Below are 19,475 nucleotides of genomic sequence, written 5' to 3' on the forward strand. Positions count from 1 at the left end.
CACCACACCCCTGAGACACCCACATTCACCCAAGTCCCGCTGGCCCCCGGACACGTGAGCTCCCAGCACCACCAGTACCACCAGTACGGCCCAGCTGCCAGCACACGCCCCATGGCCAGTGCCGGGCAAGTGCCGCCAGCCCCAAAGCAGCCGCGCTGTGCTGTGGAGGGGTCCCCATGGCCCCGCCCCACGCGGCACTGGGAGCACCAGTCCGGACCAGTGCAGAGCACGGGTGGGCAGCATCAGAACCCACGAAAGTGGGTCCAGCACAAGCCATTTAGAACCCCCCAAACTGGTGGAAAGCATCAGGATCCTCCCAAAAAAGGGGTCACCTCCGCCTCCTAAAATGACCAGGAAATCGCCCAAAGGCGTTTATAACCCCCAAAACGGGTGGAAAGCTGCAGGATCTACCCCAAAATGGGTTCCCCATGTCCTTCCCTGTGGAGCCGCACTCCAAGTGCAAGAGCCAGGTGTGTCCCTCCTCCCAGTAACACATCCCTCAGGATTGGAGGGTGCCCCAAAACCTCCTCAGGAACCGGATCCCCCAAACCTCTTCATCCCAACATGTGTCTGTCTCACTCCAGACCCCATCCCAGCCATCCTCCCTCTCCCAAATACAGCCTCGTTCTTAGGGGGGCAGAACTGTTTCTGGGGGCATCGGTGAGTGCAGGGGATCCTTTATCCCCCTCGTGCAGCTCCAAGCTCCCGAGGGCAAAGCCCTGGTTTCTAGGGCTGTGCCCGCTCCTCAAATCTGTCGGATTTAATACCCAAGTGTGGCCGGGACACGGCCCCGGGAGCTGCGCTAATGCCCGGCGGTGCCCGGGAGGGTCTGAGGGGAGGGGAGTTCATAAGGACTCCCCCCGCACCCATCGCTGCGCACGAAAACCTTTACATAGTGCATGCCAGCGATTTTTCGTGGTTTCTGGGCTCGGCGGGACCGAGGCGGCGGCAGCGGGAGCCGCGGGGCCCGGCCCGTGGGGGCGGCCGGGGGTGAAAAGTGCGCGGCGACCCCAGCGCGGTGCCCGAGGGCTGAGCGGAGCTGGTCGGGAACAACCCCCGGAACCCCCCGGTGCCCGAGGGCTGAGCGGAGCTGCTCGGGAACACCCCACCCCGCTCGTCTCCGCCGCTCCAAGCCGCTTTCCCGGCTCCGGCTGCCGCCGCCGCCCGGCCCCGGCGCGGTCCCGCGGGGTCGCCGCTCGAGGCGCAGCTGGAGGGGCTCGATCCGGGCCGCGCCCCGCCCGTCCCTCGCTGCGGCTCCTTCAGTGACGCGGGGCGGCCGAGAGCCCTCTGGCCGGCTCCAGAAGACCCCAGAACTGCCCCCGACTGCGGCTCTTTCGGTGACACGGGGTGGCCGAGAGTCCCCGGTGCTGCCCCGACGGTCCCTCGGTGCGGCTCTTTCAGTCACGGGCAGCGGCCACTCCCGGTGCGGGTTTCTTTTCTCATTTTTTTTATTCTGTTCTCTAGAGTTTATTTTATTCCCACCTCCCATCCCACGCCCCTCCGGTGCGGCTCCTTCCCCGCCGCCGCTGCTCTCCGCTCTCTCGGTGCAGCTCTTCAGTGACACGGGCCGGCGGGGACTCCTCGGGCGCCTCTTCCGAGCCCAGGCAGTGCCCATCCCGCCCCGCAGCTCTTCTACCGCCGCCCCGCCAGTCCCTCGGGGCAGCTCTTTTACTGACACGGGGCGCGGAGAGCCCGGGTTGCGGCTCTTTTATTGCATTTTAATCTATTCTCAATGTTTTATTCCATTCACACCTGCCACCCCCTCGGCGCTGCCCTTCTGGCCACACCAGACAGCGCCCGTCCCACCGTGCGGCTCTTCAGTGACACCGGGCGCCGCGGACATCCCGGTGCAGTTTTTTATTCGATTTTACTCCGTTCTCTGGATTTTATTCTACTCACCCTCCGCCCGTCCCTCGGTGCAGCTCCTTCAGGCGCGGGCGGGGGAGACGCCTCTCGGTGCGGCTCTTTGATTGTATTTTATTCTCTTCTCTGTATTTCCTTTCGTTCCCAGCTCGCCCGTCCCGCGGAGCGGCTCCTTCAGGGACCCGGGGCGGCACAAACCCCTCGGGGCGGCTCCAGCAGAGCCCCGCCCGCCGCCGCTCCCCGAGGCCTCCCCGCTGCTCCCCGGCCATCGGACACCGCAGGCGGCCCCGGCCCCTTCTTCCATTTCTTCCTCTTCTTCCTCTTCCTCCTCCTCCTGCCGGGATTCAGCCCCCGCCGCCGCCCGGCTCCTTCTGCCGCTCCTGCCCGGCACGAAGCGGCGGTGCCGCTGACGGGGCCGGAGCGCGGCTGCCCCGCGACTGCCCCGCGCCTCAGGGCCGGGCCGGGGAGTGACCGCACGGCTGGGGAGGGACCCCCGCTGGACACGGCAAGGATTCCTGTCCCTCAGGGGGAAGCACGAACTCACCGAAACCCCCATCCCTTCTCCGTGCGCCGCTGGCCAGAGGAGGGAGGGAAACGGGGATTGCGCTGGAGTTTTGCATTCAATCCTTACAAAGCAGAGTCCCAGACGGAGCTCCGCTTTCAGCTTCCAACGAGGGAATCCAACGGGAGCGCTGGCGCTTCTGTAACCTCAAGCTGTTACTCGATACTCGACACTTTAGTCCTGGCCATAGGAAGCCCTTCAGCAGCAATGTCTCTCCCAGCCACTGGCTTCTGGCTCACACCCAGCTCGGAGCTTCGACAAGAAACCCAAAGTCCCAGGAGAAGAAGCTCTGCTGTTACTTTTTTTCTTTCAGAGTTCTTTTTTATTATATTTTCGATATCATCTATTTTTTTTTTCTTTTTCTAAAATCTCGTGTTTATTCTCTCTTATTCTCTCTTTGCCCCCTCCAGCCCTTGTCCCCCTCCCGGAGGTTTGTGGGGCGCTGCTGTCCCTCAGCCCTTCCTGCCCCGGCACCCGCGGCCGCTCCGGTGCCCTCAGGCCCCGGCTCGAAGCAAAACCACAAAACCCTCTGGAAAGAAAGCCGGTCTGGGGGAAAACCCTGCAGGGGGGATTGAATGCCACGGACAGAGATTGCTGAGAGTTGGAGATTCCAAATGCTCCAAGGGGCCCGAGGGAACCGCGCTGCGGCCTCGGGGCCTCCCTGGGGCACCGCGGGGACCCCCGAGCAGAGCGACTCTTCCCACCCCCCAAAATCCACAGCTTTGGGTCAGCTGAGGAAAAGAGCTGGAAAAAGGGACTGGAAAGGGGCTGGGGCCCGAGGGGAGCCCTCAGCCATGGCCCGGAGCAGCCGCAGGAAAATGCCCCGGAAAGCAAGGAAATCGATGGAAGGAATGAGGAATTTTTGAACTCTTTCCGCTGCTGTTTCCAGAAGGTCCCGGCCGGGTCCTGCCGGGAGGAGCCGGGGGCGGGGAGGGGCCTCAGGGCTTAATTGGGGAGAAAAGTTGAATTGGGGCAAGGAAACTTTAATGGTGGGGAGAAAATGTGAACGGAGGGGATTTGAATGGGAGGGGATGATTTGAATTGGGCAGAGAAAATGAAGTGGGGGAGGAGCCCCCCAGCCCTCGGCTGTGGCCCGAAGGTGCTGCCAGCGGTTCCCCTGCTCCCACCCCCCGGGCTGGGGGCGCGGAGCTGCCGCTGCTCCCCGGGAATGCCACGGGATAAAAACTCCACTCAAGCTTTCATGTTCCCAGTCACTCCCAATAAGATCCCAGTTGCCCCCAGCATGGTCCCAGTTGTTCCCAGTCATGCCCTGTATGGTTCCTTTCACTCTCAGTCCCTCCCAGTAGGAGTCAGGTACAGCCTCAGTCACTTCCAGTATGAACCCAGTCATTCCCAGGCAGTCTCTCGATGATGTGATGATGCCTTTGCTCTCATCGTGGTCCCAGTTGCTCCAAGTGTGGGATATGCCCAGCCCCTGCCCTGGAGGGAGGCCTGCTGATAAGGAGGTTGCATAACCTCCCAGCAGAATCCCCCGGAAAGGCAACTACTTTCAGTTATGCGAGAGAAGACAGACCCATGATCCTCTTGGAGACCCTATGCAGATCCTTTGTAACCCATTGGCTTTTACCCTCTCACACCCACCTCCTGTATCCCTATAAGATCTAGCCCTCTGCCCCTGTGATAGCAGAGAGAGCTCGTCCCTGGCCTCCCCTTCACGGGGTGCAGGCTAATAAAGCTGCTCCATGCAGAACTGCTATACGGGTCTCTCATCTCTCTCCTCCTGGTCTGGCCTGGAGATTGCCTTGCAGAGCAAAGAGCTGGAATCAAGAGCTGAGAATCACTAAAGAGCTGACAGCTTCTCTGCAAAGGCACTCCGGCTACGGCTGAGAGAAGACACCTGGCCTTGGGAATACGGTTCCTCACAGGACCATCTCTCTGGACCGGTCACAGCTTCCTGGGTCAGAGCTACTGACCCCAGACCAGCAGCATCACTGTTTGCTAATTTTTTTGTCTTTAAATCATATGTAACCAATGAAGATGTGAATAACTTTTCTGTTCTTCTTCCATTTAAGAGAAGACTGCAAATTTGGGTAACTGTAAATCTGACTCAGACTTGGGAAGGACAAGATGGACTGTCACAATTGGCTCGATTATTCCAGGAGGAAATCCAAAAGAGTAAGAAACGAGTTCGCAAATTTCTCGGTTGACTGATCTTTGCCATCATTTCTGCTGTAATAGTTTTAAGCACAGCCTTTGCAGCTGGTGCAGCTTTAGCTAATTCCATTCAAACAGCCCACACTGTGGGACAAGCTCTAACCAATATTACAAAATAATTACAAACACAAGAGCAAATTGACAAGGAAATAATGACCAGAGTAGATGCCTTGGAAAGTGCTCTTTTGTGGATTGGCAAAAGAGTTGAGGCTCAAAAAACCCACATATCTTTACATTGCGATTGGGAACACATACAGAACTCTTTATGTGTCACTCCTCTTCCGTGGAATGAAACAGAACAAAACTGGGAAACAATCAAAAACCACCTCCAAGGAGTCTTTGATAAAGCCCTAAGGCAAGATATCCGCTCACTTCACACTCAGTTAAAAGAGCAACTTAGAGATTTGCAAACTCTAGAGGAGCAAAAGGTACTGACTGACTTAAAAAATGATCTTACTTGGGTAAATCCAAAAAATTGGTTTTCAGGAATAAATTTACAAGCTTGGGTTTTTATTGGATTAGGTTGTCTAGCAGTGATATCTTTTTTGATATTCTGTCTTGTCCTTTTCAACATAATCAGAGCCGTTAAAGGCACACAAAAACAAGCTATGGTTGCACTTGCTTTGTCCATGACTCCAAAAAATAAAATAGGGGAGTTGTTGGGTTAACAGGTGTTGGTATAAGGAAAGAGTTACACAGAGAACGACAGCAGCAGCACCAGCAGTACCAGCAGAAGGTTTCTCTGACACAGCGTGCACCTGAGATAGAACTGAACTAACGAGTTTCTACTTCCACGTCAACATAAGACGCACACGCTTTATGCACATGCTCTACGCACACTCTTCACGCTCCTTCACTGTGGCCTTGGAGAGAACAACGGAAAATGTCAAGAAGACAGATTTATTGTAGGACTGTGATCACGTCTGTAAGCTCTTAGAAGTAAGGATATATATACTGGTGCTTCTGAATAAATCTTAAGATTCACCTGCATCTCTGCTGTTGGTGGGTCTCCTTCCTTCACGTATCACAGGAGGATCCGCGTTGGATGATCCCCAGTGACCCCCGTTGGGCAGAGCCCTGGTGATCCGTGGTCCTGTGTGGATACAATATTGCTTCTAGCAATAATTTTTCTTGCTTCTTTCCAGTCCCGTGAGATACTTTTCTTTTTCACGGAAGATATTTGCAGAGTTCTGTAAACTATGAACACCTGCAACCTTGCAGAGCTTTGTTTATGGTACAGTAGAAAAATATTTTGACAATGGATGTTTTAGGATTTTAGCCAGTCCACCCAGGGGGTGGCTGATCCTTTGACCAATTAGACTATGAAGAAAAAAGTCTATAAAAGAGTTTGTAAAATAATAAATAAATCAATCTTGCTGCACAATTCCTGCCTGCTGAGGATCTTCTCTCCTCCTCCTCCGTGGGATACCGCAACATTTGGTGAACCCCAACGTGTCCTGCACGCTGTGAGCCAAGCTGCATTTCTCTAGAGGTACGCTGTTCCCCCCATGCCCCCAGACCAGGATGTTCGACGGGACTGAGAGAATGGCGAACAGCAGCTTAAAAACTGACCCTGTGTTATCGGCCTGGAGAGGTGTTTTCGGTTTAATGAACACCTCCATTTCTGAGACCTCACTCTGTGAATTATTAGACTGGGCTGCCCTACATGGCATCTCCCCGAACAGAGACACTGCTCTGGATTTCGGGCTGTGGCAGGAACTCGGCTCTGCACTCTGGCACGAGTTCCCATCTGGGGACCCGCTGGTGCTAGAATTACTACGCACGTGGCAGGGTTTGTTTAATCTGCTGATAGACTGTAATTGTGGCAGCAGAGCTGGCTCACCTGTCTTGGTGGTGCGTGACAGAGAGATACTAAGGGTTTGGTGCTCGAAGCATGAGCTCTGGCGTGCCCCAGGTCAGAGACAGTCCAGCTGCATTACCTCCACGCGTCGCTGAAGCGACTTCGGAGCCAAGAAAAGGTCTGCTTGCTGGGCTAGCTAGCTGGCTCCTTGGCAGAGGAAACATGGCAGGAACCAATGGTGTCGGCTCACATTAGCTCGGAGACAAAGGAAGAGAGAGGCTGTTCAGGTTTGACTTCTAACAGGTTTATTGTTACAAGTTTTGCAACCCGAACCAGCTCGGAAGGCTGGAATCCAATGTGATGGGAATGATGGGATGTGATGGGATGGGATACTGAGGCTTTTTCCTCAGTTTTATAGGCAATTTGAAAACCCCGGTGAAAGGGGAAAACAACCAATGAGTTCCAAGCCAGGGGGAGGATACAATGGAACAAGAACCACTGCGGGGGGGAAACCGAGAGGCGGGAGTTAGAACAGAACCAATGAACGACTGAGTAACAGAGAATTTTCCCGAACCGGGGGAGGTGGCTTGGACCCGGGCACCGCCCAGGGGGTGCGGCTTAGGCTTCTGAGCCGCCCATCGACCTCTGAGTCGGCCTCTTCGGGGAACCCGATCCAGGGGATGGGCTGGGATTGATTGGCATCTCACTGCCCCAGCCCCGCAGGGTCACACCCACAAGATACCTGAAGGAGACCCCACTGACTCGGCTCTAGGGGCGTGTGGTGGCAAATCCAAAAAAACCCCCCCGGCTCCACAGCCAGAGGATGCCGCGGAGCCTGCACCAGGTCGCCCTGTGCTGCCACAGAACCCCTCACCCCCCGAGGACGCCACGCCAGCAGAGCAACTGGCAGGGGTGTTGGGGCAGCGGGACGGCGCACAGCCCGCCCTGCCTTTGGGCTCCGCAGCAGCCGCTGTGTTTGCAGCACCGCGGTTTAGTGGGCTCATGTCTTGGGCCCCCATGGCGGCTCCTAGCCTGTCTGCGCAGGTGCCTGCCGCGCCGAGAATGCCCGGGTGGTGGGGACACAGCCACGGGTGAGGACACGATGGGACGGGGCCAGTGACATGTGGAGACATCGCCATGGCCGGTGCAGCCCCACCATGTTTCCATCTATGTCATATCCCCCATGTCCCCACCCCTCAGTTCAATGTCTTTATTTTTTCCCCAGTTTCAAGTGTATTGAAGGGATGAAGAGAAACGAAAAGAAAACCAAAAGAAAAGGATTTCCGTGTCTGTGCCGGCTGAGGATCCTCATGCTTGGGTTGGAGTGAAGAAGCTTCTTCTGGGGCATTTCCACCCCACTGTCTCCAGAATCTTGGTCTTTGCCCCAGTCCATCACCATTTGGTTGTGGAAGATGCCCTTGGGCCGGAGAAAATCGGAATTGTGGAATCAGTGAGGTTGGAAAAGATCTCAAGGACTGTCCAGTATTCCTGGATGTAATCAGAAGAGAAGATTGCATGGAAAAGATTTTTGGGAGTCAATATTCAACAAATCCACCCTCTCCAATGAATTCCTGATGTCAGTCTGTGTCCCAATGGCTGTTCCTTCCCCATGGGGAACCAGGTAGATGTGGAGACCCCAGCCAGGTGTCTTCCCAACATGGATCACCAGGACTATTGCGATATTCCGCAGTGATAGGGAGGAGAAGAGAGATCCAACAGGCAGGAATTGTGCAGCACGATTGATTTATTTAATGGACATGGATTGTCGGGGCTCTCAGAGCTCCCAGCACACCAGGGACCCACCGCACCAGAGCCCTTGAGAACATTCAGGGCGCATCTGGATCGAGACAAGGCCGCTCCTGATGGACACAGGGGCCTCTCGATCCACTCCAAATCTGAGACCTAAGGGGGGAAATTGTCAAGAAGTGCCTTGATTATTCAGGCAATAAGTGGGAAAGATAAGCAGGGGTGTTTTATTCAACCACTATCAGTAGATGTGGGGGATGGGTTCGAAATGCATCAATTTCTGTTTGTTCCTAATTGTGATTGTAATTTACTGGGAAGGGATTTGGTGGCTGAAGTGGGAATGCAAATTCCTATTGTAAAAGGAGACACAGAGGCTAATGCTGCTGTACCTTGGTGTCAAATGTCTGCCAAGGCCTCTGCTGAAGGGAACCCAGAAGTGTGGGCAGCCCCAGGGAAATAGGCAAAATCAGATATGGAGCCTCTCCAAATTCCTTTGAAGCATCCAGGACAAGTGGTGTCTAAAAGCAATACCCTGTTCCAAGGGAGGCAAGGAAGGGGTTACAGCCTCTTACTGAGTCCCTGCTAAAGGCAGCGCTTCTGGAGCCAGGCATCTCTCCCTACAACACTCCTCTCCTGCCAGCCAAGAAACCCCATCATGGACACCAGAAGGAAAGCACAAGTTTCAAGGCTTCAAAAGCAGATTAACAGAGCCTCCTGCCCTGGCCCTCCCAGACAATCGACTCAGACAGGGGAACTCATTTTAAAGGAAAGACCCTTCAGGCCGTTCTGGCTGCTTTAGGAACACAGTGGGACGTCCAGACCTCCTGGCACCCCCAGAGTCTGGCTCGGGTAGAAAGAATGAATGGGGAAATAAAGAAACACCTTCTGAAGCTGCTGAGAGAAACCAAGATGCCACGGGTACGGCTGCTGCCATTGGCTTTGGCAAGAAGAAGAGCCAGACCCAGGGCAGATACTCGATTATCTCCCCTGGAACTGATGTTTGCAATTCCTCACCCTGCTCATTCTCGACCTAGTGGGGGATGGAGATCGGGGATGTCTGTTTCAAGCAGTCTGTGGCCAGAATCCTGTCTCTTGTGAAATCTCTTCCACAGGAAGCTTGGCTGGCACAGACCCTACCTTGGGACTTTAAGGGATGTTACACCACTCAACAGAGATGAGCTTAACATCTCAACAGACTGCGAATAGCCCAAAAGATACCCAAAAGATAACGACCATCAACAAAACATCAACGCCCATCAGCAAACATCAAGGAACAGCTACCCCAGACACTGCCCCCGGCACAGCTGGAGACCCCTGCTCTGGAAAAGGCTGAGAAGGAAATCAAGGAGTGTGCACCTAATTAACATCAGAGGCCAAGCAATCCGGGGCCAATAGGAAACCAAATACTAAGAACTACCCAACTTGGAACCAATGAACATTAAACCTACGGATTTCTATGGGTTTAGACTGCATAAAGTTGAGGAAAACTCGAGTAAAACTCGTGTGCCATGGAATGATTTTCTCTGCACACCTGAGCTATGTGCACATGAAATGATTTCTGTTGCACATCCTGGCCAGAATAAAGTAATGCCTTGATCCTCTAACACTAAAAAGGTCCTTGGAGAGTTTTTGTTTTTCCTGCAGTTTCTGTGATAAGATTACACCATTAGAATATTTCTTCTTAATAATCCTACTTTGATATTGTGAGTTGGGTTTGGGCCAGGAGTGTGAGAGTCAATTTTTAGTCCGAGGAGAAGAAGTAGAAAAAAATCTTTATTACTCTGGGGTTTTTTTGTGTATGTGTGTGCGTGGCTGTTAGTGATGGCAGAATTTTGGAATGGGTTTTTCGATGTTCACCTTTAGGTTGCATTTTGCAAAACCAGAAGAGCTTTAAAGGAGACCCTTTAACTCATATACAGTTAGTAAAATATTAAAAGAATGAAATGCGAAAAAAAAAAAGCAGCTGGGGGAGGGGGGGCACTTGTGAGTCACCTGATGGCTGCCCTGGAGGAGAAGCTTCCTTCCAGGCAGCCAGCAGAGGAGCTTTAGAAATGCAAATTATCTCTGCTGCGGGAAGTGTGCACCATGTCCCAGGCTCTCCTTGCCTGCCACAGGAATTGGGCTGATTCCCTCTGCCCCTCACCCCAAGCTCTGCCTCCCTGCACTGACGGAATTTGCATCGCTAAAGGCAGAGCCCACACTGAGCATCTCTGACTCTGACACAGAAATCCCTGAAGCTGAAAAGGAAAACAGCAAACGGAGAATTTTGGGAGAACTTCACTCCAAAAAGCGGGGGGGAATCATCCCTCTCCCCACTCCAACATCTGCTGGCACTCTCTGTGTTATACAGGGTGGGTTTGACCACTGGGCTGCTTTTACTGACACAAGGTCAGCGAAATCACTTGGGAATGCAAGGACGTGATGAATAATCAGAGAAAAGCAGTCAATTGATGCATCCCTGGCATTTTTGGCAGCGCCCAAAAATGGGGAAAAGATGAACGGCCACCAGAACAAATCCTACAACACCATGGAGCAGCCCCTGGGAACCCAAACAAATTCATACCAGGTGCCAGAGAACCCACTGATCATTTCAATGCATCATTAGATTACAAGCTGTCCTCCAAATCATAACCAAGCACACAGCTCCAGCTCCTGACCTTCTCACCCACCAATCCACTCCCATGAGCAACGCCACATTTCACCCTGGGATGGCATCAGATTCTCTTCCAGCAGAAGGACCAGGAGGTTGTGGAAAATTAAATGACTCAAAGTGCTCTTGGCAAAGAGATGGCCAAGGAAAAGTGGTGAAACAGAGAACAAAGGAAATAAGAAAGCAGCTCATGTACTGCTCCAAACGTGGAAAGGACAGGAATGGGACACGTTTTCGTGGTTCCCTGGCAGACCATGCGTTAAACCAATGCTGTTTCTCCTCTCAGGTGCTGCAGCAACTCTCATCTTTTTACCATGCACCACACCTTGCTCAGTGCAGCTCATTCAGCAGGGGATCAAGGGCATGCAGGTGGCAGCCAGGCCTCCTGACCCAGAAACAGCTACAAAAGGACACAGAATGAGGTCACTGAGAATAATCCCAAAACCAAAGAAGGCCCACGAAGAACAGATTAAGACATTTTTAAAGTTTGTAAAGAGAAGTACTGAGAAAATAAGAAGACAAGGGACTAAAACGGAAAAAAATGAACGTGTCTTTACAAACAGATGGTGTGAATCCCATTGGAGATAGGGCCAGGGATTTGGAGATAAGCAAGCAATGGGAGAAACCATATATTTTAGAAAATGTTACTAATTGACACGAACTGATGCTCAGCCAAGGTCCTGCTAAATTCCTGAAGTTCCAGAAGAAGAACAAAGCCTTCACAGAGCCATGACTATCGGATGTTATACAAAGTGGGGTGCACATTAAGGGGCACATGCAGCAGGCGGATCGGGAAGTCTGTACCTTCCAAGGACCTCAGCCACTGCGGAAAGGGACACGGAGATGCGGCCGGGCAAATCGACATAAAAAGGAGGCTGCGTCCTCCAACACTTGGACAGACCCCACGGGAAATGCCCCGTGGCCTCTCCCTTTGTCCACGAATAAAGTTACTTTTACACGACTCCTCCGGCTCCTCTGGGGACACAAACCTCTGGCCACGGGAACTTTCCCGCACACTGCCGGCCACGGGGCAGCCACCTCTGTCCTACCCACAGCAGCCGGGACGAGCCAGCGCTGCTCCGGCACCGGCTCCTGCCGAGGCAGCAGCGGGAAGGAGACCGCGGGCAGCCGCTCCCGCAGCGCCCTCACGCCAGGGCGAACACGGCGCCCACACGGCACAACGAACCCGCCACAGCCCCCTGCCGCCCCCTCCGCCCGCAGCCAGCCCCGAGCCCCGCCAGAACCGAGCGCGGCTCCCACCTGCGCTGGGGCCGCCTCCGAGCTCCGCCGCCGCCTCACCGGGCTCCGGCCGCCGCCGCCGCTCCCGGGCCCGCACAGACGCTCCGCCAATGGCGCCTCTGCTGCGCCACGGCCGCCCTGCCGGCGGCTCCGGGCCCGGGCTGCTCCCCGCTCCGACCAATCAGCGCGCCAGAACCACGACTGACGGCAGCACCGCCCAATCGGAGCGAGAGGCGGGCTCTGCACGCGGCACGGAACCCCCGCCTTTCCTCTCACTCCGCCATTCCTCGGAAACCTTGGCTGAGGAGCGTTCTTGGCGCTGTGCCGGGCCCGGGCTGGAGGCCTCGGAACCGCTGCAGCCCTGAACCGCCCGGATCTCGGTGTGACCGGAGCTGAAGGCGCTGGGAACTGCGGGTGAGTCCGGCATGGAGCAGGGACCCACCTGCAGCCCCGGCAGGAGCCCGGGCCGGAGCAGGGGATGCCTGAGAGAGGCCCCGAGCCCGTGGGAAGCCCGTGCAGAGCCGTGGAAGTGGCTCCTGGCGGGACTCGTGAGCCCGTGGGGGATCCCCGCTGGAGCAGCCTGCTCCTGAGGGACTGTGTCCCGCGGCAGGGACCCCAGGCTGGAGCAGGACAAGGATTCCTGTCCCCGAGGGGGAGGCAGTGACATGACCTGACTGCGACCCCCATCCCCTGTGCCCCTGGGTGGGGAGGAGGGAGGGAATGGGGGGTAAAGGGAAGCTCGGGAAGGAGGCAGAGGTCGGGGGAAGGTGTTACTTTTCGGATACATTTCACTTTCCTTTCTCTTTCTCTGATTTGTTTGATAATAAATTCAATTCATTTCCCCAAGTCGAGTCTGTTATTTCCATGATTGATCTTTGCCTACTCTTCTGCTGACCCTGCCGCCTTTCCTGGTGTGTTCTGTTCCCTGCCCAGGTTGAGGAGGGCAGTGACAGAGCGGGTTTGGTGGCCCCGGGCACCCAGCCAGGCCCAGCCCAGCCCAATAATCGCTGCAATAATTCACTCCAGCATTAACCAGCACCAGGGCGGGTCCGGCTGCGCTCGCAGGCAGCCGTTTGGGAGAAATGGGACACAGTGAGAGGAGGGACGTGATGCCAGTGGGTGCAATTGCCTTCCTCCGAGCTGGCAGGGAGAGGAGGAGGGAGAAACTGGTGCAAAGTAAACGGGAGAGCGAGAGGGACAAGGCTGGAGCTGCAGAAGGTGGGCCGCCAGGGATTCTGCTTTCCAACTCTGTGGGGTGAAAGGAAGTGATGTAAAATCCATCAAGGAAAAGAGAGGAGAAAGAGCAGGTGGTGGAAACCGCCGACAGTTTGGATTCACTTTATCTGTCGGGTCTGCAAACTCCAAGCAGTGACTGATGCCCGACACTGACAGCGCTGCGATGTGTGCTCTGCCGCTCCTCTGGCTGCAGCCCGGCTGGTGAGACCCCCACGAGCAGCTTCCCGGGAGCTGCTTCGCTTTTTGGGGCCATTTGTGGCAATTTTGCAGGTATTTTTTACCTTGGCACTGTTTTTTGGGGATACAAGGGGCCCCGGCACAGGGCCGGCCCCGGCGCTGGCGCCTCTGGCTGTTTTGAGGCGGGGGGGAACCTGCTGGGGCCGTGCGGGAAAAGCGGGTGCGGGGTTTCTAAAGGGGCGCGGTGGGAGCTCCGCGGGCCAGACCGGATCGGGCCCAGCAGCGCCCCGGGGCCGCCGCCGTGTGGGGCCGAAGCCGCCCCACACCGGGATCGGTGCCTGGGAGCGGATTCGAGTGAAGGGACTCAGCAGGACCGGTGCGGGAGTGTTTACGTAAGGCACCGAGCTTTGTGGCCGGGGAGACACAATTTTGGGAGGTTTTCCTCCCTGTTCGTGCCGTGGTTTGAACACAGCAGGGAGCAGAGCCAGGAAACATCAGCGCCCATTCCTGCGGGCGGCTGTGCAGCAACGGCAGAACCGGTTCCCGCATCCCCCACCTGGCTCCCGCATCCCCCACCTGGCTCCCGCATCCCCCACCTGGCTCCCGTGTCTCCCTCCTGGCTCCCACATCCCTCCCGAGCGTCTGTCCCGACCCCCAGGTCAGAGTTTGGTGGCTTCTCTCCGGCAGATCCACTGTGAGTCCAAGTCGCAGTTCTCAGGGGTGATGGTGCTGCCTCTGATCGTCCCACAGAGTCCAGGTCTCTCCCTGAGGTCCAGCTGGAACCTGCAGGGTCAGGAATGAGCCCGGGTCACCCCCGGGGGTCCCTCAGGTGACAGCGGGGTGCCCCCCTTGGCCCCCAGCGCTGCCCCTGGCACTCCCCGATCCCGGTCCTGGCACGAACCGTTCACCCACGTCCAGCCCATCCCGGCCGCGGGCACCCAGAGCCCGACCCACAAGGACAGCGTGGGTTTCTACAGGGTTTCATGTAGGAATTCCTGCCTCGGGGAAGGAGAAGTGGTGACACTCACAGGCCATGGATGCTCACCCCAAAACAGGCTCTGTCCTCATCCCAGGACTGAGCCCCACCCGCGTTCCCCACGCTCTGCCACGGGCACCCGGAGGTGCTTGGACACGGGGGGAAGGGGGGAGGCTGATCCCGGGATTCTGGGAGCCCCCTCACCCTTCCCGTGCACCACAAGCCCCCCGGTGCAGCCCCGGGTCCATCCCACGTTCCCGACCCCATCATTGCCTTCACCAGCTCATCCCGATCCCGCGGCGACAGCAGCAGCAGCGTGGCCCCCGATCCCCGCAGTCCTCCCGGCTCCTGCCCCAAGCGCTGTATCCAGGGGAGACCCAGTAGCTCTCGGTCCTGCCCAGCGTCCAGCCCTGGGGGCAGATCTGGCATCACTCAGCCCCTGGAAACCGGGATCAGAGCCGGATGAAGCCACTGAGAAATCCCCTCCTCCCCAGCACACCCAGAGAAGCACCAGGGTTTCATTCCCATTTGTTTCATTCCCGTTTGCTCCCCGGGGACGTCCTGAGCTGCGCTCGGGGCTCCGATCTGGGCATGCCACGAGATTTTGGGGAAGCTTTTGGAGCGGAGGCGCCTCAGGGCTGTTACCGTGCGGCTGTGACGGGCAGAGAACTTCCCTGAGCTCCAAGACGAAGTTCTCCCGGGCGCTATTGCCGCCTCCTTCCCTCCCGTTTTTTGCGCTTCCCGGGCTCTCCGGCTGCTGGTGGAGAGCTGCAGGGGAAGGAAGGCTGAGCAGGGAACAGGACCTGGCTCCCCCAGCACGCTGCCCACCGTGATCCACCTGCACGCGGCCCCAGGGTGGATTCTGACATAAAGCGGGAGCTCAGAGCCCTCCCCTCAGCCCTCCCCTCATCCCAGCTCACCCCAAGCTTTGGCCTGAGCAGCTCGTGAGGGGCGAGAACTGACCTCGAGCTCCCAACCCAGAGCAGACCCCAGCCCGTCTCCTTCTGGGGGCCGGGCTCTGCACCCCTGAGCTCCCCCAGCGCCCGGAGCTGCCCCTCCGCCCTCCACTGCAGCTTCACGCTGCTGACAGGATGTGGCCCCTCCGAGGTGTCACCGTATCTCAGGTGACATCGCAGCGGGAGCCCAGAGAGCGCCGGAGCCTCTGCTCCCCCTCCGGCACCCCGAGCTGTGCCCCCCGAGCTGTGCGGCCCAGAGGGGCCCGGCCCCAGGCTGAGGGGCTGCTCAGCACCCCCTGCCCACCACGGGGACAGTCGCAGCAGTTTATTTGGGGGGATTTTCCCCCAGCTCTGCCCCTCTGAGGGGTCTCCCCACGATCCAGCAGACATTGGAGTCTCCCTTCCGCCTGCCCGGGTGGTTTGGGGGTGCTGGGGGTGCCAGCACTGGGCACGGGGCTCGTTTTATCGGGGCTCTGGGTGGCCCCGAGCTCGGCCCGGGCCTCCCAAACCCTGTCCGTGCCACAGCTGGGAGATTGTTCCCCCGCACGAGTCCCCCCGCAGCTGTCGGGGCTGTCCCCGTGTCCCCATGGCCGCACTGACACGAGCAGCCCCAGCGCCACCGCGGCCTCTCCGAGCAGGAGATTCCCGGTCCAGCCGGCCCCGAGCGCCACGCGGTGCCACCGAGGACAGCCCGGAGCTGCAGGGGACAGAGGTGACCGGAGATCGCCCAGCCCCGCACCCAGCGGGCCGGAACTCTGCAGATTTGGGCTGTTTTGTCTCCAAAAGCAGCTCCGAGCCCGGCAGCCCCCAGGGTTCAAACGTTGGTGGATTTTCCCAGCCGCAGGAGTCCAATATTTTAATCAGTGGTTGGACTTTGTGATCTTCGAGGTCTTTTCCAACCTAAACAGTTCTGATTCTCCCACTGGATTTTCTCCATAAGGAAACCGAAAATGGAGTCAGCAGGAAAGAGCATGGGGGCACAAGGAGCAGCAGAAAGAAACAAAGCAGGAACCGCCACAAGCGCAGAGAAGATGGACCAGGAGCATCGAGACTCGGATCAGGGTGTCTGAAGGCACCAACAGCCCTTCAGCATCCCAGCTCTCCTTCGAACAGCGGAATTGGGGCAGATTTGGGGCTTTTGCTCCGAGCACGAACCCTTTGGAAGAACCAGCCCCTGGAAATCACGTTTGGTGTGGAGCTCAGTTTTCCCCGTTCAGCCTCTCCACCAGGGATGAGGCTCAAAGGGCTGCACTGGGCGATGTCAGGGCTTAAAATTCATCCTGCAAAGCCGAGCTTTGATCCCGGCAGGGCTGGGCCAAAGCGGCCGCACGGGGAGGAAGAGGAGGGAGGTGGAAGAGCAGCCGGTGTTTAACCCCGAGGCAGCGAGTGCGAATGTGAGCCCAACTCGTTCCCAGGGCGAGGAATCCCGGGGGAGGAATCCCGAGGTAAGTACCCCACGAGGAGGAATCCTGTGTGGGGGAATGCGGAATTCATCCCGTTCAATTGAGCCGCAGTGAAGCGGTGCCCGGCGCACCAAGGAAACTGAAACACAAAAGCCCCGCCGGGATCCCAGCCCCGCACCCACCCCCCGCCAGTTCCTGTCCCCCACCAATCGGGGGGGGCCAGCAGACACGACCCCCAGTGCCTGCACCCTGCAGGGGTGGGGGGCTCCCCGCAGCCCCCACTCGCCCCTCGGGCTAAGACCATTGTGCCGGTTTGGCCAAATTTGGAAATATATCCTCTGAGAGAAGGCAGGTTACAACCACCCCTCCCCCACCAGGTTCAGGAAAAGAATTGAATTTTCCTCGAAGGAAAGTGAAAGAGATAAAAACTATTTATTTAACAAACACACAGGAAAAGGATAATAGTGCTAAATAATATATTCTCTGTGTGGAGAGAAAAACCTGGGAAAAGTTCAGAGTCCTTCCTTAGTCTCTCTCTCCCCCTCGTGGAGCTGGGATGGGGTGGTGGGCCAAGACCTCAGTGCAAATTCCTCCCAATGTATTCTGATGTTGAAAATGTCCAGCAGAGAGAAAAGGGAAAAAAACAAAGTCCCAGGAAAACAAAAGTTCAGCTCTCTGGAGGAAAAGGAGCTGAAAAACTGGCTGAAAGCTGACTGGAAAGCAAGCAGGCTGCCTCCCCACCCTCGCTCTGCAGAAGCAGACGGGTTTTATCTCTGTGTCCTTGGAACATGAAAATAAACTGCTTTGAAACAGTACACTTTTCTCTCTCCCCTCTCAGGCTCAGTTTAAAGGCATAGAAAGGCATATATACTAATTTCTGGGCATAGTGCAGTGGTAGGGAATACAACATCAAGTCACCCCAAGACACTCCACCCCTTATTCCATATCATTGGCTCAAGGCCCAGGATGGTGTTCCGGGCAGTAGCATGAGGCACAGGGTAGGTCTCCAGCCATCCAGTGGTGGCTTCTACCATTGTGAGCAATCAGCGCTTGCCTTGGCGGGTTTGAGGCAGTGTGATGTAATCAATCTGCCAGGCCTCCCCATACTTGTATTTGGACCATCGCCCACCGTACCACAGGGGCCTCACCCGCTTGGCCTGACTGATCGCAGCGCATGTCTCACAATCATGGATAACCTGGGAGATACTGTCCATGGTCAGATCCACCCCTCGATCTCGTGCCCACTCATAGGTGGCATCTCTGCCCTGATGGCCTGAGGCATCATGGGCCCATCAAGCTAGGAACAACTCTCCTTTATGTTGCCAATCCAAGTCTATCTGGGACACTTCTATCTTTGCAGCCTGATCTACCTGCTTGTTGTTGCGATGTTCCTCATTAGCCCTACTCGTGGGGACATGGGCATCTAGATGGGGGACTTTCATAACCAGCTTTCTTACTCAGGCAGCGATGTCTTTCCATTCTTCAGCAGCCCAGATTGGTTTTCCCCTATGCTGCCAATTAGCTTTTTCCCACTTTTCCAGCCATCCCCACAGAGCATTGGCTACCATCCATGAATCAGTGTACAGGTAAAGCTTTGGCCACTTCTCTCTTTCAGCAATGTCCAGGGCTAGTTGAACAGCTTTGAGTTCAGCGAGTTGGCTTGATCCACCTTCTCCTTCAGTAGCTTCTGCAACCCGTCGTGTGGGACTCCATATGGCTGCTTTCCACTTTTGTTTCATCCCTATGATTCGACAAGAGCCGTCAGTGAAAAGAGCGTAGCGTGTGTCTTCTGATGGCAGCTGGCTGTACGATGGAGCTTCTTCAGTACATGTCACTTGTTCTTGTTCTTCTTCATCACTGAGACCAAAGTTTTCACCTTCAGGCCAATTTGTGATTATTTCCAAAATCCCAGGGCGATTCAGTTTTCCAATACGGGTGCGCTGTGTGATGAAAGCAATCCATTTGCTCCATGTGGCATTGGTGGCATGGTGGGTAGAGGGAACCTTTGCTTTGGACATCCACCCCAGCACCGGTAGTCGGGGTGCCAGGAGGAGTTGTGCTTCAGCGCCGATTACCTCAGAGGCAGCTTGGACTCCTTCATAGGCTGCCAAGATTTCCTTCTCTGTTGGGGTGTAGTTGGCTTCAGATCCTCTGTAGCTTCAGCTCCAGAATCCCAGTGGTCGGCCCCGAGTCTCACCAGACACTTTCTTCCAGAGGCTCCAGGACAGACCATTGTTCCCGGCTGCAGAGTAGAGCACGTTCTTCACCTCTGGTCCTGTCCTGACTGGGCCAAGGGCTACGGCGTGAGCGATTTCCTGCTTGATCTGGGCAAAGGCTTGCTGCTGTTCAGGGCCCCACTAGAAATCGTTCTTCTTTTGGGTAACCAGGTAAAGAGGACTCACGATCTGGCTGTACTCGGGAATGTGCATCCTCCAAAAACCTATGGCGCCTAGGAAAGCTTGTGTTTCCTTCTTGTTGGTTGGTGGAGACATTGCTGTGATCTTATTGATGACCTCAGTGGGACTCTGACATCATCCATCTTGCCACTTTACTCCCATGAACTGGATCTCTCGGGCAGGTCCCTTGACTTTGCTCTTCTTGATGGCAAAGCCAGCTTCCAGAATTTGGATGATTTTCTCTCCTTTCTCAAACACTCCGGCTGCGGTGTTCCCCCACACAATGATGTCATTA

The 19,475-nt window shown here is 56.1% G+C and overlaps 2 protein-coding genes and 1 long non-coding RNA gene across 3 annotated transcripts in view; 2 read left to right on the forward strand and 1 right to left on the reverse strand.

The window, feature by feature from the left end:
* Nucleotides 1-19,475, forward strand: part of LOC116436886 (zinc finger protein 660-like) — a 163,335-nt gene that overhangs the window by 50,038 nt on the left and 93,822 nt on the right. The window lies entirely within an intron of this gene.
* The window catches only part of LOC116436931 (zinc finger protein 79-like), a 509,410-nt gene that overhangs the window by 40,836 nt on the left and 449,099 nt on the right, over nucleotides 1-19,475 (forward strand). The gene's annotated exons all lie outside the window — the stretch shown is intronic.
* LOC116436957 overlaps nucleotides 3,210-19,475 on the reverse strand; it is a 133,737-nt gene continuing 117,471 nt past the window's right edge. The window contains exon 5 of the long non-coding RNA XR_004237126.1: nucleotides 3,210-3,787. This is a non-coding gene — a long non-coding RNA (uncharacterized LOC116436957). The remainder of the gene's footprint in view (nucleotides 3,788-19,475) is intronic.

The sequence above is a fragment of the Corvus moneduloides genome, chromosome 31, assembly GCF_009650955.1.
Source record: "Corvus moneduloides isolate bCorMon1 chromosome 31, bCorMon1.pri, whole genome shotgun sequence".
NCBI lineage: Eukaryota > Metazoa > Chordata > Aves > Passeriformes > Corvidae > Corvus > Corvus moneduloides.